Raw genomic sequence first — 25,403 nt, 5'->3', positions numbered from 1 at the left:
CAGTTCCCTGGCTCGGTGAAAGGGGGAGTACAGAGGTTTTTTAGCCAACGCTGAAGGGCTTAATCCCCGGGCTGAGTGCCCCCTTCAGGAGTGATATAGTATGTGTGTGCAGGGTGAGCAAAAATGGACCTGGCACAGCCTGTGGGGGCTGTGAAGCAGCCGTTGCCCTTTGTTCCAGGCAGAGTGGTTTCAGAAGATCCATCCCTATTCAGCAGCTCTCCAGGGAGGGAGGAGGATCAGCATGAGGATGCAGATGCAGGTGTTGAGAACAGCAGCTGCCGCTGGGAGCAGACTCTAAGCCCAGAGCTGCAGCAGGGGTACCGCATCCTCTGTGAGTTTCTCCTGGAGAAGCACCGGCTGCTGACAGCACCTTTTCTGAAGCCGCTCATGGGTCAGGCATCCATCAGAGATGAAGGAGGAGCTGCATACCAGTCAGTTTATAACAGCAATCACTCCTTTCAGCACTCATCAGCTGGAATGTGGCTGCTGAAGATGGAAGAGAAATTTTCCAGTGGGCAGTACACAGGGATAACAGATTTTGTGGCTGACTTTCGACTGACGCTGGAGATGTGTTACCAGCTTCATGGTGTGGATCACTGGCTATCTAAACAAGCCCAGAAGCTGGAGATGATGCTGGAATAGAAGCTGGCACTGTTGTCCCGGTAGGTGTAGCGAAGGATTGTGTTCAGAGGCTCAGGGAGGTGCCATTTATGGAAAGCCAAGTAGGAGGATATATTTCTTTGTGGCAGTGTTGTATGGTTTGAGGACTTACTCTTACTGAGAACAACTAAATGTCTCTTTCTCTCTCTCTCTCTTTTTTTTTTTCCTTAATTGAAATAGTTTTGGAGATGCTGGACCCAAATACTCAACACCAAAATGCAAAACAGGGCTCAGCAATTCCTGGCTAGAGTTTTTTTAATTCTTAAAGAAGCCTCTCATGATGTATAGGAGCACTTGTTTGGATATAATGCTGAATTTAACTGATTCTCTTGTTTTAGGCTGTTGGAAGCCAGTAAATCTGCCCAACTTTCTGTAGTACATGTCTTAAACTGACAGCCCTGTCTGTTAAAAGTAAATGATATACTATATGACTTGTACAGTATTGTTACAGTGATATCCATCTTAGCTGTATTTTAAATAAAATATGAATCCTGAACTGCCTTGTTAGATGCTGCTCTTAAAGGTCAGCATAGTACTTTATATAAGAAGGGAAGATTGCCCTTGGCCTAATCCTCCTTATAATCTTAAAAGGCAGAGTGTAAACTATGATATGGGTAAATATAACTCCCTGGCAACAATCAATTTCTTCCCCCCCCCCCCCCCCCCCCCAACTCTTTTGCATTGCAACAGGTTTTGGGTAGAGGTGAACAAGCTGGACCCAATGGGGTATGAGCATTGCAAGTGTTTGAGTGGAATTTCTTTAAAGCTTGAATTCTACTGACTTAAAGGAGTAATTGTTGAATCAAATCCAATTTGGTTAGCTATTTATGTCATCAGGCATGGATTTACAAGGGAAGGAAGCTCATTTTCCTGTACTACAATAGATAAAATGAGGGTTAACAGAACTAGCTTTGGAGCTGTGGTATGGTAGCAAAAGATGAAGACTAAAGCCTTTACCTCAGTATACTATTGCCAGGGAATCCCTACTGTCTCTTAAATAGTGTTACCTTCACCATATCTGCAAGTTTGAACTCTTCAACTTTGATGTGATTTGCATCAGGAAGGAGGGTTCTGTCTGCTCCTGCAAGTTATACTTCCCCAATTGCTTTATACTGACATGATGACAAATGAGTTACTCATGAATATTTCTCCTTTTCCCTGCCCCCCTCCCAGATGGTTGCCCTTACTCTGATTAAAAGTAACTAATTATTGGTAATGATATCAGTATTACCTGTGACCACTTCATAGTTGATGGCTATCAACATTCAGGTATTTTATGTTGATGGAACTCATATCATAAAGTGATAGTAAAGAATGGTCTAATTGATTATTTAGGATAAGAATCCATTTAATCTAAGGTAGCACATGACAAGAAGACGCTTTTTAAAAAGGGCTTTTTTTTCTGGTTTATCTAGAAGGTTTTATTAAGAATTCTTGATTATTCAGTTATTGCCACAGATTAGGCATCTCAAGGGCAGACACTACATATATCAATTTATGGAAACTATTTCAAAGCGATTGAAGCATCAATTTACAGAATGTTAGCTATATTTCATTAATTTATTGTTCCACCTGCATTATGTGGTAGGTACCTTACTCCATTAAAAAGAAGAAAACCAAAAATCTTTACTGGCAGCAATGCTGTTTGATGGGAATAAGAGTTCAGCTGTTCCTCCATAACAATTTGGAGGATTTGCTCTAAGTTTTGTCATCTACTGTAAATTGTGTATGTTCCTTTTTAGTTAGTGTTATTCTTGGAAGACTAAATTACCACAGCATAAGCTCTGAATGATTGCCTATGCAGAGACTAGCGATGTGCTTTGACTTAGCAGAAGATGTAATATTTTGCTTAAATGCTTATGTCTATATTGAAATTTCCTATCAAACTACTTAATTTCTGTGACTGCAGCAGCTTAACTACACTGAATTATATATTTACTTTGTTGTGGCAGTTTTTAAAAGTGCTGTAAACTCTAGTTTATATAATGCTTAGTATGTGTTGGAATAAGTTTGCTGTTCTAGGTGTAGATATTGTACAGTTAAGCCTTATGTTTAGTTCTGTTTTGTGATTTCTTTATTCTTTCCTCCCTCCTTGTGCATTGAGATGACTATTAGAACTGAAAGAGTTCTGAGATTGCAAGTGAGATTCAAAATCCTTAGTGCTTGACAGATACCAAGATATGAAATGTTCTTTCAACTGCTGTTAAGTGGCATGGAGGACGATTGATTCATTGTAGAAGACTGTGCATATGTATTAAAATTGTGGAGAAGCTGAGCAGTGTGGTTTGCTCTTGATGAAGAGGTAGTGCAACTAATGGAGGAGCAGGAGTATGATCTGAGTAGTTACTTCTGTGGAGTGCTTCCTGAATCAACTCTTTGATAAAGCATGTTTCTAAGCTCTACGACTAGCCAGTGATGGTTTGGGAGGGGCTGGGATTTCAGAGTTCTCAAATATATCTGGTGACTTGCTGGTTACCATGCTAAGTTAAACATTTTACCACCAGTAAGATCTGTTTTATTTGTTTCCTCTCCCTATGCCACTTCAGGGATTGATTGATTACTGTGGGAAACTCACCAGTGTTCATGTGGGGCAGCCCAGAAAGGTCAAATTCTTGCAGGATTAGAATGATTCACCTTGTTTAAAACTAAGTAGAACAGATGTCCTCTCTATTTTGGTAGGATGGGATGAAGCTTATCAGTAGAGCAGACAGCATTCTTTAACCAAGGACAACCTGGAGCTGCTCATTAAAATCGGAATGTTTTATTACACTTTGCAAACTTGGCAGGAAAGCCCAAGGTCCATATATCCTTAGGTGAACTACCTTCATCATAATACTAAAAATCACACCCATAAGGTCAAAGAGACCCTCATGTAGTAGTAGACATGATGAGTAAGCAATATTATAATTGTATATAAATTACTAACCAATCAGTGCAAGACGGATGTACTTGGTATGATTACTGAATGCACAAATAGAGTTTGGAAAGTTGGGAGTGTGTGCTCGATTTGTGGGAAACCACTGAGCACCCGGCCTTGCGCAACTCTTGAAATAAAGGAGCAAATGTCTCTCCTGAGTGTGGGATTATTGGCTCATCGCACACTGAATTGCAATGAATCTTATTTTTGGACAGCAAAATGATAGCAGAATACTTAACAAGTTGGGCTCATTGTTGGAATGAGTTGGGGAGTGTTTCCCAAATCAATGTGTAGATTTAAGGGAGTTTTAAGGGAGCTCTTTGTTTTACTTCTTCAGAAAATAAGTGCTTGCAATTATTTCAATCAAACTGTTCATAAGCATTTAATCTGCCAAGAGTCACAAAATAATTCATGTGGAGAGGAATAGCAAGCAGTAAGAACTTGTCATAAAGTTCTGGGCAGTAATGTAACTACTGCACTTTTTAGTAGTTCTAGCGTGTGATGGAAGAATGTGGCACCTAGTTGACCTTACTTGCACAGGCTACCACAGATGGTCCTATTTGTCCAGTGAAATCTTTATGTCCCTTTAAGTACAACCATAGTATTTCTGTGGAGGTGGTACTTTATACTTTGTGTCTGGATTAAGGGCAACAGGAGTAGTGGTTTTGCAGATGGAGGCTGATCAGGCCTTTTTTTTTTTGGGGGGGGCGGGGGGGGAGGGGAATGCTTTGATCAAAGGAACATCTGGGCCTACATAGCTATTCAAATGAAATGCTGCAAACATCACAAAATGATCCCAAATTAATTCTAGGCTATCATTTCAGAGTATAATTCAGACATCCTGTGTGTGTGTGTGTGTGCATTTTAACACACTTCTGTATATAAATCATGAAAAAGCTGTGTATCTTAATTTTGTATTTTTGAAGACTAGTTAACTTTGTATTTGGACTCTATATTTAAAGCTAAGTTCATAGGATGCTTTCAGTTGACGTTGTGGGAACATGGCTTAGTTATAGGCTGTAAGTAGCAGGGGGGGGACTACAGTGGTGACCTGTGTTGGAGGAAGTTGTAAACTGTAATGTGCCATTTGAAAGTAGTTCCAGTCAGCTCTGAAACCAATGTAAACAACAGTGGGGAGGAAAAAAACAACAACACCATGTGACAAACCTTCACCATTGTGTGCCAAAACTTTATCCGATCAAAATGCATGGTGCCCCTGATCAAACCTACTGAAGGAAACAGGAGCCACTTGGAAATATTCTTGAGGGAGGATGATTATGTGAAGTGTTTTATTAGTTGGCAAAGATTAGCTAAGAAGTTCCAGGCCATTCATTGTTTTTCTTGTTTCTTTTCTTCTTTTTTTTTTTTTTTTCTTTTTTTTCTTTCTTGTCAGTCATGTCAGGAGAACTCTTTGTAGTACCATGATGTAAATATTTCAAGGAGGAGGGAGGTGTTTGTATGTGTGATTTTCTGATATATGTCTTTTGTTTATTGATGTATGGCTTTTTAGGATGGGGCAGGAAGTGCATACACTTGCATAAACTCTATGCTGGGAGGACTGTTCACTGTGGACCCTTTCTTGCTGTTGTGTTCTTAAGAATCTAGTTCACAGATTGGCTCTGGAAAAAGAGAGCTTTTGGGGTTCTTACCCCTGGTTGTTCCAGAGATAGTGTGATAGAGGGTCACTCTTCATGTATTAAGTGTCCTCCTCCTCCTCCTCACTCACTGCAAAATAATAAGAAACTAAAACTTACTAAAATGTTGACAAAAAAGAAGAAAAAGAAAAAAAAAAGTTAAAAGATAAATGAAAATCTACAGAGAAAACTTGATGACTTGCAAAGGAAGTGTGAGTTTGATTCTCATCCATTCAAATCTTTTAAATCTGAGATTCAGAGCAAGTTGTTTATAATCAAAAAAACAGCAAAGCAGAAGCATAAGTCTGGTAAGTTGATTCATTTATTTATTTTGAACTGTGTTTAAAAATAAAGGATATGTTGGTGTTTGTTTTTCTTGTTTGATTTTGTTTTTAAGCATGTTTAAAGTTGTCTCCTTGTATGAATAGGTCATGTTTTAGTTTGGATTGGGACAGCATTATTGCATTACAGTTTATTGATGTTATTTTTAATTTAAGCTGTCCATTTTATAACACGAACGTATAAAACAGGCTCATCAGTTGATTAAACCATGATTCATGTGCAGAATTTAGAGAGAACATACTTTATGTAAGAAGAGCTCTCCCAATGAGTTATCTAGGACAATGAATTTGCTTGGGGGAACATACTTAGAAGTTGTTTCATGCTACTTTATCTCATAGTAATTGTGGGCATATTTCTTCCTTTTTGGATAGTATTACTTTATACTAGTTGCAGAGAAATGTATAATAATTACGTGAGGTCATGATTTTACTAGATTACTACTAGAACTGTTTAATCTTAATCACCTAGGAATACAGATTTTTACCACAGACCCACGATGACATAGCTGCTAAATTATCTAGACAACTTCAAACAGGCTTTATGCAGATGGTATTTTTTATTTAAAACCACCTATGGAGAACAGAATAAATCCCCACAATCCAGGAGGAAACAGTCAGTGACCTGTTACTCCACTTGGACACTCACAAGTCTATGGGGCCAGATGGGATGCACCCGAGGGGTTCTGAGGGAGCTGGTGGAAGTATTTGCCAAGCCACTCTGTGTCCTGCTCAGCGGTCTATCAGTGGACTGATAGCAGACTATCAGCAGCCCTAGTCAATGCGGGAGGTCCCAGAAAACTGGAGACTTGCCCATCTACAAGATGGGTCGAATGGAGGATCCAGGGAACTACAGGCCTGTCAGTGCTGACCTCAGTAAGGGAGAAGGTTATGGAGCAGATCATCTTGAGGGCGATCACACATCATGTGCGGGACAACCAGGGGATCAGGCCCCGCCAACATGGCTTCATGAAACGCAGGTCCTGCCTGACCAACCTGAGCTCCTTCTATGACCGTGTGACCCGCCTAGTGGATGAGGGAAAGGCTGTGGATGTGGTCTACTTAGCCTTCAGTAAGGCCTTGGACACCATCTCCCACTGCCTTCTCCTGGAGAAGCTGGCAGCTCACGGCTTAGACAGGTGGACTCTTCGCTGGGTGAAGAACTGGCTGGAAGGCCAGGTCCAGGGAGTGGGGGTGAATGGGGTTAAATCCAGCTGGCGACCGGTCACGGGCGGTGTTCCCCAGGGATCAGTGTTGGGGCTGCTCCCCTCTCATATCTTTATCGATGATCTGGGCAGTAAGAAGAGCTGCTATTGCTGTATTAGCAGTAAAAGTGTAAAGAAAGAAAATGTGGGCCTGTTGCTGAATGGGCCAGGTGATTTAATGACAGCAGGCATTCCTTGACTCATTGATTCCTTGAGTTTATTCAGGTTTTGCCCTAGTTGATGCCAAACTGCTAGACAAGATAAAGTAGTAATCTGCTTTCATGTGGTAATTTCAGTGTATCCATGTAGGGATTTCTGTGAATTAATTTTGTTTTGGGAGTGTATTTATATAACATACAGAGGTTTCGGAGCTTCATATGTAGATTACTTTGCAGAAGTATCGTGGAACAAATTTTTACAGGTAAATTGTATTTCTTAAGTTTGTGGAATAAGTTCTGGAGTTTGCTCCTCTCAGAACAGTAGCATGAATGTTTCTTGTATGACTTAATGTTACAAGAATTTTATTAATTTCTAGGTGGTACTAGGTGGTATTTTGGTGGACTTGTGTGGGTTTTTTTTTTTTTTTTCCCCCCATTTTGGGGGGAGATTGCCTTGTACAAATTGTGCAGGTACCTATACTTAATGTTTGATTTGGTTGAGTCTGGTTCCAATTTGTTATGTTTATATGACTCGCTATCAACCATCTGTAATTTATAATGTAATTTTCAAGGCTATTCTTTTTTTTTATTAATGAATTGCAATAAACAGCATCATGAAGCTTTTCTCTCTTAAATTTACAAGGCAAAAAGTCCATGTCTAACAAAGCAATCAAAAAAAAAAAAAAAAAAAAAAAGGGGGGGGGAGGAAAGCTGTTGCACAGTCTACTGTACCAGAATTTCAGGTAAATCATTTTAATTTTTTAATTTCTTGAAATCTGAATGTCTTTAGAGTAATTTTCAAATGTGCATTTTACTTTTTGTTGATAGAAAAATGTTCTTGCATTTTTAATATGTGCAGCTTATATAGTGTTGCACATTACTACTTAACGCATCAATTAAAACACAGAACTTAGTGATCTATGTAGCTGATACCATAGATATTGCCAGATATATAGTTTTCATGGATAAATTTACTTGGGTTTTACACACATGTGACAATCCTTGAATTGAGATGACCTTGATCTAGTAAAGGACTTGAGGGGCAGGGCAGGGAATTTAGTCTCATGGACTCCTCTTGTTTTTACCTATTACCTCCTATCTGTATGTGAACTTTAGACCAGAGAGCAATAAGAGATTAATTTTAGTGTGGGGTGTGTGTGTGTTTTTATGTTACTATAGCAGAAGTGTTTTAGTACTTCAACTTATAAGTCACAATTCATGCATACATGCTTGCTTGGGTTGGAGCATAAGGATGTTTGTTTTCTTTATAAAAACAGAATTGTGCTACTATGAGCAATGAGGCTTCACTAAATTGGAGTTATCCTGCAAAACCCTCAAATTGAATTGTTTTCATCCATGATGATGTAGTGTTCCAGCTGTGGATGGTAGAACTTCTAGTGATTAAAACCCTTAATAACGATTGATGCTAAACAAGGCTCCACATCTAAATGTACTTTGACCTTTGTCTACGTTCTAATGTTAAATGTTAAAAATGCTCCTGGCAACTCAAGAAAGTATGCAAAATGTTAAAAATGTGCATTTTTCTTGGCACGCTATCTGCATTCATGTTTGCTGTTTAAATAATTATAAATCCTTTGCTACATTATCACACAGATGCTTTTTAAAAAGTTAACTATGGTACAAGGTATTGAAACTTTTAGATACTGCAATATAGTGCATTTTCTTGATCCTCTCTACTCCATATACTTGATTGCCAAACTTATAATACTCAAACATTTATGTAATTTTATTATTTTCTTTCTTAACCATTTGATGAGGCACCTCAAGTGTATACTTCGTGTGATATATGTAAAGGGAAGTGTTTTTTATAACCATACTAGTTCTATCCATACCTGGATATCAGTTTATATATATGTAGTCTATTAACATCCTCACACTGTATAGATTCTCAATGCACATACACAAATGATGCCTTCTTAATTTTATAAGAATAGATCGTAATTCTTCAAAACAACCAAACTTTAAACTCTTTTAATATTTGCAATCTAATGGTATACCCAAATTATACATTGCATTCAAATATTAATAATCATATTCAGGAGGTAAATGTAATAATGAATCCTCACATTGAGAATACCTTGTATGGAAAAAAAACATTTGAGGAAATATGACCCACTTTCTGTGCTTAGTACCTTAGTAATGTTTTACAGCTATTACAATAGTTATTTGACTATAAAGGATACAATTTTTAATTCAAATAAAATATTTATTTTTGTTAATAAGTGCTTTCTTAGTCTTTCCCCCTCATCATATATTATATGTGTATGTATACACAGATGCATATAGCTACATATACATACATATATGATATGAATTTCTTCACGGCCTTTCATGGTGGTTCTCAGTACAGTATCAGTGCTTTAATATTTTTGAAGAATTTGACAGTAGCTCCTTGAAGTCGAGCTTCCATTTTATCAATTGGGGAATCGAGGCACAAAGATATTGGGTACAAAAGTCTGTCCATCTTTGCCAAATTGGGAGCACAAATATCAGATTTCACCCCCAAACCAAGGTTTATGTATTTGAGTTACATTTCCCCTTCATAATGTGTGCACTCAGTAATTTTGCAAATCAGATCCTAGCGTCTCAAGTGAATACTCAAAAATGAGAAAGCAAAACTATTTGGATTGTTGCATCATTGCATTGTAAGAGCTCTGTGATAGAGCCAAAGGTAGAGTTGGTATTTCCCAGGATAGCATTTAAGTGACGCAGGCATGAGATCATAATTCCTCTCCTTGCCATCTCTTGTCTGTGGCAGGAGAGCTGTATGGACAGTATTCTTTTCTGCTTCATGCTTCTGATTCATCCTCAATCCATGGAACATTGAATTGATGCACTTCACTCTTATGAGAGAGGCAGCAATACGTTTTATTGAGATCAATGGTAAATAAGACAGTGGTTTTAACAGTGTACCTTGCCCTCAAATCTTTTATTTACTGCATAGAGGACAGAGTTATACAAAAGTGTTAAGGAGACCTTCCTACTGAGTCATGAGGTTCACAGTGAACCCCCTTGCTTTCCAAACTCCTCCTCAGAGGAGCTGGGGTGTGGCTCTACTGTCAATAGGCTGTCTGCAGGAGGCCGGAAACGACTCCTGAAGGCTTCAATATTAGTCTAACAGAAATCGCTTTATTCGCGTTACAGCACTCTATTTATCTACTACATTTCTGCTAAGTCATCTAGCCACGCGTACACTTACATTGTAATTGGTTACATACTACTGTCCATGCGTCTTCTACTGTACTAGGTTGGCTGTAGATATCGGGGCACGCGTTTACATGATTGGCCCGCACACAGTCCTCTATCCTGCACTGATAAGCTTGTTTACAGGTTCTTCCTCTCCTACTTCTGTGTTCTTCCAGCTGGTGACTTTCCCACGATCTTTTCGCCTTGGTCTTAGTCCAGCTCATCGTATCCGTCTTCTATTGGGAAGCCTCCGTTACTTAGATATCCTCCCACAATTCCCCCTTTTTGTTCTTGAACCAGCCAAACCTTCTTTACAGCATTCTCAATCATATTGGATACACATTTCAATAAACAAGGCACAACTAGCAGAATACAACATAGAATCAACAACACCATCCCAACACTTGTAAATAACGAGCAAAACCATCCTGAAATTCCCCATCCACTTAATGAATTGTCCAACCATGACAGACCCTCATCCTCTGTGACTTTATGCAAAATCTTTGCGTGATCCCAAATGTCTTGGACATCCATGAGTATTTTGCCGGACTGATCAATGTTAGATATGTATTTGTGGTGGCTCCTCCCCATAAATAGCCAGCCCAGTGTTGGTCTCCTACTCCCACAGAATAGCTACTTGCAGAATTTATATCCCCGCTATGTATGGTTCAATTTAAGCTTTATGGTCGTCCAATGGCCTGGTTTGTTTTGAAAGGTGCCTAGATTCGGGCCTGATAAGTTATAATATATATAAGGCACCGTGTTACTAACCAATTGAGGTGTAAAAGGCATTCCTTCCATTGGGACATTCTCCTGTGTACACTGATATGACGTATTGAGTAAGCTATATGGATTCAGGTCTGGCCAGTTGCTCAAAGGAATACCTAACACCAGTGCATCAAATTGATCTGCTGTCCCACAAAGCCAACAACTCTTGATTTGGGTATAATTAACAATCTGCCTAAGAAGCATAACATGTCCATTAAAAGCAGCATCAGCTCCTATAATAGCGTTAAAAGCAACATTGCCTCCTAAAAGCCACAATATACAGCTAATAACAACAGTAACACCTCTTTCTCCCATGTTTTCCTTCTGCAGGCTCACACTTTCCACAACTAGGGTACCGGTTGCTTGCCTGCTACGTCTGATGTATGCGAGTTTGCTTCCAGCCAAGGTCTCACCCACTTTGCTGGCACCCATCTGGTTCCAGTATCTGTAACGACACAAGCATACCCTTTTCCCCAGGTTATCAAGACCAAAGGCCCCGTCCATTTTCCTGTGTTCCGGTCTCTCAGCATCACCTTACACGGGCCTGATTTTACTTCTGTCAGGGATCCCTTTAGCCCAGCCCCGTGTTTGACCATCGGAGGGACTAGGCTGTCCTGGGGTAGTCTCAAAAAATTTAAAACGTATACTGCTTTTGCCAATCTCTCTGCAGGCATAATTCCCAATTCTCCCCCTTTTTGTTTTTGGAGCTGGCGTTTCAGCGTTTGGTTCATACGTTCCACTATGGCCTGCCCAGTAGGGGAGTGTGGAATGCCCGTAACATGCTCTATGCCCCAAAGATGGAAAAACTCTTGTGTCCCTCATGCGACATAGCCAGACCTATTATCAGTTTTTACCCTTTGTGGGACCCCCAATGCTGCCATAGCCACCTGCGTGTGGCGCTGAACATATTTGCTGGATTCACCCGTCTGTGCCGTGGCCCAGACGGCCATAGAAAAGCAGTCAACTGACACATGGACATATTTTAGTCTGCCGAACTCCGGTATATGGGTAACGTCCATTTGCCACGGTTCCGAGGGACCGGTACCTCTGGGATTCACCCCAGTCGGGCGGCCACCCGTGAATTGCTGACAATCAGGGCAAGCTTGTATAATCCCTCGTGCCGCAGCGTCTGTCAGGTTAAACTGTCATCGTAGCGCCTTGGCAGACTGATGGAAAAATTGATGGGAACGCTGAGCCTGTTGAAACTTATCCGGCGTGGGGCCCGTCCGTGCTGGAGCTGCTGAAAAGCCATGACGACAGCACATAATTCTAGTTGTTGAGTGGAACCACTAAAGTCTGATATCACCACCTCCTTCCAGACGTCTCCCTCTTTCCAGGTTAATGCTGACTTCTGTCATCTCCCTCCGGCGTCCGTAAACACAGTCACTCCCTTAACCGGTGTTGGGGATCGTCGAGGAGGGCGCTTCTCGAACTGTCCAAGTTTGACCGCGGCCATAAAACGATGGGGTGGCAGGTGGACTCTAACCTGCCCTGGATAGTCCAAGAGGGCAACTTGAAGTGGCACCGAGTTCTGTAAAGCTCACTGTAGGTATTCTGCAGCCAATGGCACAACGATAAAACTGGGTTCAAATCCTGCTATTTCCACTGCCCGAGATCGTCCTTTCATTATCAGCTGTGCAAAAGCTTCTAAACAAGTTGTCACCGTATGCTTGGGTTGAATAGGCAAAAATATCCACTTGAGTATATGAAGGGGATCTCTATCCTCAAACCATTGCATCAATAGCAGCAGCGGGTAGTGGTTGTGGTTTAGCAAGAGCAAACCCACCGGTTTATCAGGGTCCCAGCGACTGGCATATGCGGTTGATACCCTTTCGGATACCCTTTGTAGTGCTAGTTTTGCTTTGGGGGAAAGCTGATGCGGGGCATCAACTCCGCCCGCCCCCCCCCCCCCAACCGAAGCAGTTGGACGAGGGGTTCTATATCCGCGTTGGAAATACCGCAGACCGAGCGTACCCAATTAATATCGCCCAGGAGCTTCTGCACATCATTTAGGGTAGTGACTTCTGCTTGTAGAAAGAGCTTTTGTGGCCTAACAAGTGTTCTGGTAATCTCCCAGCCCAGGTACCGCCAAGCTGGCTGCCATTGTACTTTCTCTGGCGCTATCTGCAGACTTCCCGCTCCTAGGATCTTTTCCATCTCTGTCAGAAGACTTTCTGCCTCCAGATGCTTTCCGGCTACTAAGACATCGTCCATATAATGGTAGATCATTAGTTCAGGGTGTATCTGACGGATGGGAGTTAATGGCCATGAGACATAGAGCTGGCACAGGGTGGGCGAATTTTTCATACCCTGGGGAAGCACTACCCAATGATATCACTGCATAGGGGCTTGTTTGTTGACAGAGGGTACAGAGAACACAAATTTTTCATGATCCTCAGGATGCAATGGTATGGTAAGGAATCTACTACATTTCTGCTAAGTCATCTAGCCACGCGTATGCTTACATTGTAATTGGTTACATACTACTGTCCACGCGTCTTCTACTATACTAGGTTGGCTGTAGATATCGGGGCACACGTTTACGTGATTGGCCCGCACACAGTCCTCTATCCTGCACTGATAAGCTTGTTTACAGGTTTTTCCTCTCCTACTTCTCTATTCTTCCAGCCGGTGACTTTCCCATGATCTTTTCGCCTTGGTCTTAGTCTGGCTCATCATATCCGTCTTCTATTGGGAAGCCTCTGTTACTTAGATATCCTCCCACAGCTGTCCCCCTATTTATGGGGTAAGATGATTGACTCATAGTCATATTTGCTTGCCAGCTGTATGTTGTTTGATACATGCTCAATTAGGCCTTGGCTGTTACATTGTTGTCTGTTTCTCCAGGTTAAGCTTTGAGACAGATGTAAGCGGGGGAGCACACCATCCAACCTAATGATAGAATCATTATGGCTGGAAAAGACCTTCAAGATCATAGAGTGCAACCGTAAGCCCTTCAACGCAATGCCTGCTAAACCATGTCCCTAAATGCCTCATCTACATTTTTTTTGAACGCTGACAGGTACGGTGACTCCACCATTTCCCTGGGCAGCCTGTTCCATTGCTGATAGATGATGGAGAGCGGCTTGGCAAGCACTTCCGCCAGCTCCTTCAGAACCCTCGGGTGGACCTCATCAGGCCCCAAAGACTTGTGAGTGTCCAAGTGGAGTAGCGGGTCACTGACTGTTTCCTCCTGGATTATGGGGGGTTTCTTCTGATCTCCATAGGGGTCTTCCAGCTCTGGGGGCCAAGTACCTTGAGGATAACTGATCTGAGTGTTAAAGACAGAGGCAAAGAAGGCATTAAGTACCTCAGCCTTGTCCTCATCCTTGGCAACAATGTTCCCCATCACATCCAATAAAGGATGGAGATTCTCCTTGGCCCTTCTCTTCTTGCTAATGTATTTGTTAATTTTTTGTTGTCTTTTAGAGCAGTGGTCAGATTGAGTTCCATCCGAGCTTTCACCTTTCTGATTTCCTCCCTACATACCCTAGCGACATCCTTGTACTCTTCCCAAGTTGCCCGCTCCCTCTTCCAGAGGTGGTAAACTCCTTTTCCTCCAGAGTCTCAGCGATAGGTCCCTATTCAGCCAGGCCGGTCGTCTTCCCCTCCGGCTTTACTTTTGGCCCACGGGGACAGCCTGCTCCTGAGCCTTTAAGATTTCCTTCTTGAGGAAAGTCCAGCCTTCCTGGACCCCTTTGCTCTTCAGGACCGTCTCCCAAGGGACTCCCAACCAATGTCCTAAATAGTCCAAAGTCTCCCCTCCAGAAGTCCAAGGTAGCAGTTTTGCTGATGCCCCTCCTGACTTCACCAAGAAGTGAAGATGCTATCATTTCATGGTCACTATGCCCAAGGTCGCCTCCAACCATCACGTGTCCCACCAGTCCCTCTCTGTTGGCAAAGAGCAGGTCCAGCAGGGCGCTTCCCCTGGTAGTCTCACTTGCCAGCTGTGACAGGAAGTTATCTTCCATGCACTCCACCAACCTCCTAGACTGCTTCCTCTCTGTCTTATTGTATTTCCAACAAACATCTGGTAGGTTGAAGCCTCCCATGAGAACAAGGGCTGCCGATCGTGAGACTTCTGCCAGCTGCTTGTCGAATGCCTCATCTGTCTCTTCATCCTGGTTGGACCTGGTCTATAGCAGACTCCCACCAGGATATCAGCCTTGTTGGCTTTTTGCCCTGATCCTGACCCATAAGCACTTGGCTTTTCCATAAGCACTTGGCTTTTCCATCACCCTCTTGTAGGTCCATGCATTTATCCCCCTTCCCCTTCATACCTAGTTTAAAGCCCTCTCAAGGCGCCCCACCAACTCCTGGGCAAGGATTGTTTTCCCCTGAAAGACAGGTGAACCCCATCTGTCACCAGGAGGCAGTTATGCTTCAGTTATATCATTGCACTTTATTTATTTATAGCTGTTTGACTTCATGTATTTTCATATTTTAAAAAAACCACAGTGGTATAATACCACAATCTTTTTTTTTTCCCTCTCTCAAAATTGGTCAGGGCATTCTGTGGCATCCAGTTGGCATTTATATGGTTCATTAGAAGATGTGGAGTCTTAATATTAGATGTTTATCCTGTGCATATATAATCTAATAGCTATTCATAGAAATAATGTAATTGTTTTAAACTTTGATAAGTTTAGACACTGTAGTTTGAATTGCTCTTTTCCTAACCCTCTGAAATGTACATAAACTCTATGGAAAAATTGTAATTGCACTTATGCACTGTTTTTTGAATTTCAAATATTTGCTAAAAGTATCTATCCTATTTTTTAATGATGAAACATAAGTTGCTTATCTGGGATTTTGTTCATTTGAATTTGTCCCAAACTTAAAACTTAGTGCATAATTAGAGTCAAAATCCATTGTGATGAATTAATAGGGTCTCAAAGAAAGGGGGAGGGCAGGTATATCTTAATATCATTTTCGGTTTTGTGTTCTATTTGTGTTTGATCTTACTAAAAGATTTCAATATTTTTAGTATTAATGAAAGATCTGAGGATGAACTTGAGGGTTTTTCATTTAGTCATTTTTTGTTTTTATATAACATATCTTTAAATGTATGACTAACATGAATAAGGGGTCATTTTCTAAAAGATAGATTTTGGAAAAAACATTGATGTCTCAGTTACTCTGTTGACTCTCTCTTTCCCCTCACATATATGCACATTAAAGATGCAAGTCAGCATTAAACAACCCGAATGTAAGATAATAGCTTTCTACTTTGTAGTTAAAAGTCTATCGTTGTCGTAAATGATTCTAAATCAAAATTTTAAGACTTAAAAGAAAAAAGGTGCAAAATCTTGGTCAAGAAAATAACATCTATATTCTGAAAGGAAATCTTAGAAGCAGAAGCAAGTAATTTCCTAAAGACTCGAATAGGAGGACATGAGTACAGTACTTCTGTTAAAACCATATTAAGAAAATGGCTGGTTTTATTAGGTTATCTTTCTGGAATATCCAATATAACCATGTGTAATTCTAAGTAAGAGAGTCTGTGGAATTAATGAAATTGCACTTGATACAATGTAGCACAAGGCTAGTGTGCTTTGATTCACCAAGGAATTGCTTGGTACTCAGAACTGCTCAGAGCCATTCTTATACTTAGGGCAAGTTTCCTAGTTTATATCATTCACTGCACTCTTTAAGAAAATGCCTATGTTTTGAAATGGAAACTGACAGACATAGATGCAAGTTACATCTGAAGATTGAAGTATTTCCTAATGCTTGCTTGTAAGAAGTCCTGGATATGTTGATGTATGTTTGTGTATGATTAGCTATAAGAAAATAAAAATCAATTGGTAGCATTGAATAACATATACTTTTTAGATTACTTTTTAAAACTTAAATGTGTGTGTGTATTCCTCTCCCCTCCCCCAAATGTCACATTACCAAGTGTTTGATGTGTTTGTGTTCATTTTTTTAAATCTTTTTAAGCTTATTTGCACTAACCTTGATGAACTCAGAGATTTAATCAAAAAGATTGAGAAAGAACTTGTGGATCTGGAAGACATGAAAAAGAAATCGGTATGTGATGCATAACAAACAAACAAGAAATAGTATCGCTATAAAACTGTTCCCAGTTATTTACTGAGGCTTGTCATCCGAAGATTTTTATGTCTTAGAAGTAATTGTATGTAGCCCCATAAGGATACTGTCTGGAAAGGTTATATTTATTTTTATCACCTCTTTATATGTAGTACTCAGTTCACAATATTGTCATAAGTAAAACTAATAACTATATATTAATGCTTTTCATTTGCCCAAGGAGAATGCGGGTAGTGCTAGTATCTTAGTGTTGATTCATTCCTATTCATTATGTGGACATTTTTTCTTGAGGCCAGAATCTGCTTTAACAAGGAATTATGGTGTAGAGTTCTCCTATCTGTGTATGCAGTGCTAATAAAATTTCCTTTATGCACTGACACACCTGTCATTTCTCATGATTCCTGCAAGTAATTAAATTTGGCCTAATTTAATTCTTGCACCACTTAGTTTCTTCAGTGAAAAAAACATGCCATTGAGGTGAAGATCAAGGATTAATGGACAAACTCTACCTAACTTGCACTGAATCACTCAGTAGTAATATAGGGACAGTTTTTATCCAAGAAAAGAAATGAAGCCTCCCACCTCCCACCTTCCAGCATAAGCCCTGCCCACTGGCAGCCACATGTTTTACTTGCCCCAGAAGAGTCCCTCCCCTCTCCTGGTCCCATGGTCCGTTTAGTCCACCTTTTTGCTCCTAGGGGGGCACCATTTTGTAAAATGTCATACTCCTTTCCCTCCCCCTTCCCCCCAAAAAATGTTCTCATACTGTCCTGTGATTGACTGACAGGACCAGCTGCTCCTTTCAGGTTACCCAGAAGTACATGGGAACAGGAAACCCCCTCCTACTACACACATGGACACTGCCATTTTTGACAGTGTCATACCCCCATGTGTTTTCATACTGCCCTGTGATTGGCTGGTTGCCATTTTTTGATACTATCATACCCACATGATCTGAGGACCTTCTGATTGGCTACCTGTTTCCTTTGGACCAGAAAGTGCTCATATAAAAAATATATATATTATATACTGATAAAAATATATAAAGGAGCATACAAATATTTATTGATCTATATTTATATATAGGTACGCTTCTTTATTTTGTGTGTGTGTGTGTGTGTATATAAGCACATGTATAAAGATATATAAATTAGATATAGTTCCATAAAACTGTAGCTATAGCATGTATAAAACATGCTGTAATAAGAGCTAATGAATAATTAAAGTTTAAATGTGAAGAGAAAGTAATTAAAAGTAGATTCACACACCCCTTCCCCCCCACTTTACAAGTTGGCTGAACAAGCCCTAACACCTGTCACATGGAAAAAAAGGGACTAATACTGCGAGCCAGATCAAGAGGCCCCCACATCTGGCCCCAAGCTGCCAGGACGATCATGCAGTGTTACTGAGGAGACCTTTGGGCTTTGCACGGGGTTGCAAGACACAGGCAACACTGGCCACTAAAATGGAAAACCAGAACAAGATGCCAACTTCAGATGAATGTGTGCATGGAGATGATAAGGAAAAGGCCCAAAGGGCTTCCTGAAAAAGTCCCCATGAGCCAGAAGAACTGGCTGATGGGCCTGTGAATCGGAAACTATATTTTGAGGCAGGTTTCACACGGAGAGGGTGGGTGGTGGAGGTGGAAGGAGCTCCCTTTTGCACACAGCCGTGGAGGAGCTTACAACTACCTGTAAGACTATTACAGGGTGCAGACTGGTGCTATACATGTTTCCTTATCCTTAGGTCAAGGCTGTTAATAAGAGGCAGAAGACCGATCATGTCATCAAGACTGTCCTGTTAGACCATGATTACTGTGGAAGCAGGTAGACCCAGGCTTTGGGATGCAGCCTGCAGACCCATGCTCTTAGAGGCCACAACTACTGCAGAAAGAGCAAGAGCAGCAGTGAGAGCAATGGGCACGTTGCAGAGCTGAAAGACCATGATTATTATTGGGTACAGAGGAGTGTCAGGCAAGGAAGGCATAGAAGGGCCGATTACACTGTCACAACTCTAGACTGACAAAGGATTATGGGGACCACAAGGGGCCTTAAATGCAGACTGCTGTTCTGAACCTGATGGGGCAGTGAATATGTCTCCTACTAGGAGAGATTATGACCTCCTGGAAGGGACTTTCCCATTACTGCAGCACCTGCAGAGCAAGACTGTGCCCCTTCAAGTTCACAATGAGGATGTCTCCCAGGAAGAGGGCTGTCAGCAGCATTCCCCAGCCAGCAGGGAGTATTTGAATGCCCTGCTTGTCTCCCCACCCTCAAATGTAGCAGGGGTGGTGGAGAAGGTGACAGCCTGACCTGTGGCTTCCATGGAGCATGTTCAACAGGGGGAATGGCTGGTCCAGAGACTTGGGGTTAGATGATATGTCCAAGAATAAAGATTTCTTGATTTAGATCAGGTATTGCTACACAAAGCTTATGAAACACTTGTTTGGGGTGTAGAGCAAATTTTTGACCATTTATGCCAGCTGTTTGAACCTGGTGATTATGCTCAGCTCCACCTTGAAGGTGTCAGCGTGCATGACTTTATATTCTCCTGTTATTAATTCAAGCAATATGAACACAGAGAAATTTTTAGACTTGCCAGTACTCTCTTGCAATGTGAGAGCATGCTGTGTTTTCATCAGACTTTCTACCTGGCTATCAGCATTGTAAGAGCCATCCAAGATTGGGTATGCAGAACCCTACAGTCTATCCTCCATTCCAAAGTTATAGGCAAAAAATGGTGCTATTTAACTGATCTAAACAACAGGGACAATCTCTGTTTTGCTGGGAGACTCGCAGTGTGTACAGCAGTGAGGGGTCTGACAGGCACAGAGTTGTTAAGTGGAGCATAAGAACTACGTGACAAACTGGGGTGGTCTGCACACAGGAAGGTCACACTGAGCGAGAGCCCCTTGTTTGAATATCTGCTGCATGTTAATATATGCATCATCTTCCCATCTGAGGACAAAAAGGACTGAGGGAATTTTAAGCCAAATGACAGCCTTGGTTATCCCAAGATCTGTCTCCTCCTTTTACGCAATGAACATTAGTATGATATTAAGGATGTAAGGAAAGTATTTGGGGCCAGAAACTTTTGTGAGCTTTGTCATACATTGTATAATCATGGCCATAGCTGTAAGTATTATTGCTGGCTCTGCTTTGTCTCGCAATTGTGCTGTTAACTTGGGGACAAGGATGAGGTGCCCTAGCTGCAGGCTGTTGTGTAGGTCTGGGAAACGTTCGCAGATTCAGAGGCACCACGCCCTGACTATTGGGGGGGAAGATTGTTTGGTTGTGACCCAGAGAAGCACGAGGCCTATGGAAAAGGCTCTCAACTGTAAAGACCGGAAATGCAGAATGTACTATGAACAGATCTGTAATGTAAACCAACACCAGTGATTCATGCCTGTGGTCAAAAATCCAGAAGCAGGGCAGAGGTGTATATTCTATGACATGCAATGACATACAGGAAACCAGGACCCAAATGACATTTTTGCCATGAGTTAGCACTGGATGTCCCTTGAGTTGAAGAAGTAGGGGCAAAAAGTGTATGTAGTAGGAAGGGGCTTCCTGCTCTGATGTCCTTCCAGGGTAACCTGGAAGGGGTGGCTGGTCCTGACAGAATAAGAGGGCTATCTGAGAACATGTAGGGTATGATGATGTCAAGAAAAGGCAGTTGTCCAATCGCAGAGCAGTATGAAAACACGTGGGTTATAACATTTTATAAAATAGCAGCTCTCTGCTATAAAATGGTGTCTAAAACAAAATGGTGGCCTCCATGTAAGTAGTGGAAAGAGACTTTCTGCTCTGACTACCAGAAGGGGTGGCTGGTCCTGTCAGACAATCACAGGGCAGTCTGAAGAAATGATGTTTACAAAATGGCAAACCCCAGGAACAAAATGAGGTGGAGTAAACAGAGCATGTGACTGACTGTAAGAGGGAAAGGACTTCCCAGGCAAGTGGGACATCTGAGTGTCAGTAGAGGGCAGGGCTTCTGGCAGAAGTTGGAGGTGGGGCACCCTTCACTTTTTATCTTGGATAGAAATTGCCCTTACACTACTCAGCATGATGACTTCTAGATACCATCCTGTTAGATAGTGACAAATAAAACTTTGTTGTTCTGGTTTTGTTCTGGCACAAGTTATATCTTTAACAATAGAACAAAGGAGTTCAAGAGCCTGGAGAAAGGTAAGTATAAAAGCATGGCTTACAGCTATAATCATGACTTACAGCTACATTTAACAAAAATGCAAATATACTTTAGACTTGAGTTGAATGTTTTCATAAAACTGAAGAAAGAGGTGTTCTAAACTGAAAGCCCAACTTTTAAAAATAGGTTTCAGACATCCAGAGCAGCCAGGAAATGCTGACTCCAGTCTCCTGTGGTACTCCAGCATAAACTAGTCCAATTATGGCATACTCATCATGGTACCCCAAGGCAGACTAGAGCCAGGATATGGATATACAGAGAAAGGACAAAACTTTACTGGGCATTGGGATGGGGTGTGTGAGGTTTTTTTTTTTTTTTTTTTTAATAAGCACACACAGTCACAATATCATGTAGTCTCATAAGATTTTTTTTTAATCTTAATTTTATATCTTAAGGAACAGAATGTAAAGAAAATTAGGAATCATATAAAACCATGTAATATTGTTTAAAAGGGGTGATGGGGGGAGGAAGGAGAGGGAAGGAAAACAGACAAACAAACAAAACAAACAAAAAAAAACCTTACCTTACCCTTAATAGGCCTGCTCCATTCTGCAGCAGACTCGTGTGGTATGCGTGATATCAACAGTCCTGTGTTTTCTAATGATGTTACATGGAGAGGGAGATGGTCATCTGCAACTGCTTTGACCATCAGATACCTGAAAAGAAAAAAAAAAAAAAAAAAGTGAATAACTTTTCTATTCAGAATGTTTTGAATACTCCTCTTATCCAAATTATATGCCAAATCTTAAAATTGCATTCTTATTCTATTAAAGCTACCATTAAAGTTTCAGGAATGTCTAGATACTATCCTGTCTATAACAGTTTTCTTTACATTCTGTTCCTTGACACGCAGACATGCGTGCACTCACGTGACTGCCAATAGTTGGTAGGGCCACAGTGATGGCCAGGATGAAACAGGTCAAGCTAGGAAGCCAAGTCAGTGGGTCAGAGCTCAGCAAAGCATACCTACCATGTAGCTTAGGCAAGGCCCAAGGCTGAGGGCCTGAGCTTAAACACAGCCCCTGAGGGAGGAGAGGAGGCCCCACCAAAGTTTCTCTCGGCTTTTTCTCCCATCTTAGGTCTTTCCCAGCAATCTGATCTCAGGTTATACAGATGTGCCATATCAGAGCTGCAGGGGGAGGTTGCAGAGATTACTGGTTCCCTCAGGGCTCTGACAGTAATTATTTAAATGAATAGTGAGGAAAACTGAGTGCTGTGCACACTACTCATTTTTCATAATGTTTTTATCCTCAATCAGCCTTTATAGATTTAACAAAACAAGAATTCTTTATGGAATATTTGAAGATACATAGTAAATTTCAGTTTGGAAAAGAAAACAGTTTTTAATTACAAGTTCGAGTTCAAAAACTTTAAAGCTTTTACAGTTAGAAAGTGCTCCCTACTCTATACTCTGTTAGTTTATAAATGGCCAATTTACAGAACTTTCCCTTTAAGAACTTTATCTATAATTTGGGGTAAGGAAAATGTAATGCAAAATGTGTGTGTGCATGGGGAAATCCTGAAAATGATACCAACCTTAGTCTTTGTAAGGGCCTGTATAAATCATATCACTTATACATTAAATGAAATTGTTATGCAATTTTAATAGAAAACTTTTTAATATTAACTTGTGAAGCTTTGCATATGCAGTTGACTTCCTTGACCTGAATTGACTATGGCATATATTAAGGTTACTCATGTAAGCAATTTTAAACACATAGTGTATCTGTTTGCAGTGTTCCACTTGTGATTCTGAACAATCTGAAAAAGTAAACATTTCTGCACTGTTGCTCTTATAAATTAGGATATCTCTTTGCACTATACAAACTGTAAAAGTATTAGGTTTGCCTTATGAAGGTTGGGGAAAGACATTACTGTGAGACTTGATATCATTCTAGTTGTTATTTTTCTATGTTGTAAGTATACTGAAATTGTTCTAGGACTACTATGATATAATGATTCAGATACAATGCAATTATAAGTGTTATTTGTGTTCACAGGGAAGATGGTACTATCGAAGCAAGCAGTAAAGGAATTACATAATACACTGATACGACTGCTTAATGAACTGTTACCATGGGAACTAAAGCTAATAAAAGCTTTTCAAAGAAACAGGTAATTAGCTGCTCTTTTTAACAATAATGAAAGAAATGTGAAACAGAATCCAACTCATTACTTTTAAAAAATAGTCAATCATCTTAGCTGTCTTTTCTTTTCCCCCTCAAAAATGCTCTAGGATCCCTTAGCATACTTGTCTCAAGTTATGTCATATCATGATCCTGCTAGGGTTAATATTGCTGTTTGTTTGATCAAGGAATTCCTATAAAACAGTATTTAAAGAAACTAGACCAAGTCTTCTCACAACTTTTTAATTCAATCTATGGTATTAAGTACAATCTAAATTTACCTAAGCTGGTCATCAAGAACCTCATCAGAGAACCATAAAATAAGATAAAGCGTTGTTTTAACAGTGTTTCTACTTTTGTAAATTAGTGTCCATCTGAGATCATGCACATCAGAGAAACATCAGTGTAGCAGTGACAGGATTTATGCTATAATGACTAGTACCAGATTCAAAGCCCTGCAAAGACTAGGTATATTGGCACTGCATCTTGAAGCCTGTGCTACTGTTGTCTGTTAGCTAATGTCACGTTTACACTAGAAGGAGGATCCAGGGAACTACAGGCTGAACAGCTTAACGTAAGTTATTGGGAAGCTTGTGGAGGAAATCCTCCTGGAAGCCATTTCCAGGCACAATCAGGACAAGGAGGAGGTGATCCTTCTCCTCTACTCAGCACTGGTGAGACCACCTCTGGAGTCCTGTGTTCAGTTCTGGACTCCCCAGTGTGAGAGAGACAGACACAGACATACTGAAGCAAGGCCAGTGGAGGGCCACCAACCTAATCTAACTAAACCTGCTTTGAACAGGGACTAAGAACCTCCAGAGGTCCATTCCAACCTAAATTATTCTATGATTTAGGGAAGTACTAAGACCTTAATTTTACTGTCATAGTGATTGAGTTTAAGTCCAAGCCAGAATTTAAATATTGTCCTAGACAGTTTGCTAATTACTAGCATCTTTTCACTATTTACTTAATTGTTGCAGATAGTTAGGGAACGGCGGCCGGAAGATATCGTGCTGTACGGAAAGATAGGGCCCCTAATAGCCAATAGTGTTTAGTCTATGGTGTAAGCAGACGGATGTGACGTTGTAAACCTAGCTATATAACACCTTGTTACCCATCAATAAACGCCATTTGCCATCCACCACATTGGTGTCAACTAGCTGATGGCCCGAGTGGCTTGGGGGTGGTCGCCGTGCCGTCCCTGAACCAGGTCACTGCAGCCATTTGAACTGCAACAAGTGGTGCCGAAACCCGGGAAGTCATCGCCTGGACGGGTGAACGGCGGCCGGAGTGAGTGGACCAGCCCGGCAGAGAGGACGCTATCAGAGCAACAAGGAGGATGGAAGCCCTCGTGAAGGTCGTATCGCAATTACATAAGCATTGGGGGATTGATTGTAAGCCAAAGATTTGTAAGCCAAAGATTTGTAAGCCAAAAGATTTTACTCTCGCAGTTGCGAGGCTTTTAAAAATTAAGGTTATAGACCAGCCGGTGGATATTCTGAAGTCCCTGAAGCGTGTCCCTGAAGCGTGGGACAAATGTACTAAGGCATTGGCTGAGGAGATTATGTCTTCAGGGTGTGGGAAAAACCTTAAGGCTTGGGGAAAAGTTGTACAAGCCTTGCAGAAAGCTAGAAAAGAGCAGGAGACCTGGGTGGCAATAAGGGACTGTTTGTTAGCCACCCCGAAAATGGGAGTCGGGGCAGCCACACAGACTTTGCACCCCCCAGATGATGGCAATTCTGCTGAGCCTAAAGGTCAGCAAGAGGGTGATACATCCCCTCCATCCCCGAACCCCGCCCCGCTTACAGAGGAGCAGAAACAGCCGAAATCTGTTTGGAGCGAGCTAGCCGAGGAAGCTAGGAACATTGAAAAGAAGTCAGAGCATAGTGACGTCTGGGCCAGGCCACCACCCTATGCCCCTCAAAATGGCGCTGAGCCGCAGGGGGTAGGGTGGGGCGAGGGTGCCCCCGGCGCGAGTGAGGCGCCGACAACCAATGGGAGTGACCGGACAGCTGAGGGAGGTCCGAGTGAGGGGCCTGGAGCGAGCCCGAGGGAGGGGCGGAGAGGAGGCCGGAGCGAGGGGCCGGGAGCGAGCCCGAGGGAGGGGCTGAGAGGAGGTCCGAGCGA

The 25,403-nt window shown here is 41.4% G+C and overlaps 1 pseudogene across 1 annotated transcript in view; it reads left to right on the top strand.

Annotated features, from left to right (window-relative positions):
- Positions 1-123: 123 nt before the first annotated feature.
- LOC104576646 (putative bromodomain-containing protein 10) overlaps positions 124-25,403 on the top strand; it is a 39,828-nt pseudogene continuing 14,548 nt past the window's right edge. Inside the window, exons 1-6 of the transcript XR_015913653.1 lie at positions 124-662; positions 999-1,041; positions 5,279-5,519; positions 7,556-7,655; positions 16,831-16,920; positions 23,151-23,265. The product of XR_015913653.1 is annotated as a putative bromodomain-containing protein 10 (transcript). The remainder of the gene's footprint in view (positions 663-998; positions 1,042-5,278; positions 5,520-7,555; positions 7,656-16,830; positions 16,921-23,150; positions 23,266-25,403) is intronic.

The sequence above is a fragment of the Tinamus guttatus genome, unplaced genomic scaffold (assembly GCF_059628265.1).
Source record: "Tinamus guttatus ecotype Peru unplaced genomic scaffold, ASM5962826v1 Tinamus_guttatus_pri_ptg000354l, whole genome shotgun sequence".
NCBI lineage: Eukaryota > Metazoa > Chordata > Aves > Tinamiformes > Tinamidae > Tinamus > Tinamus guttatus.
Note: the sequence above shows the minus strand (reverse complement) of the source record. Positions and strands in the feature narration are given on the sequence as shown.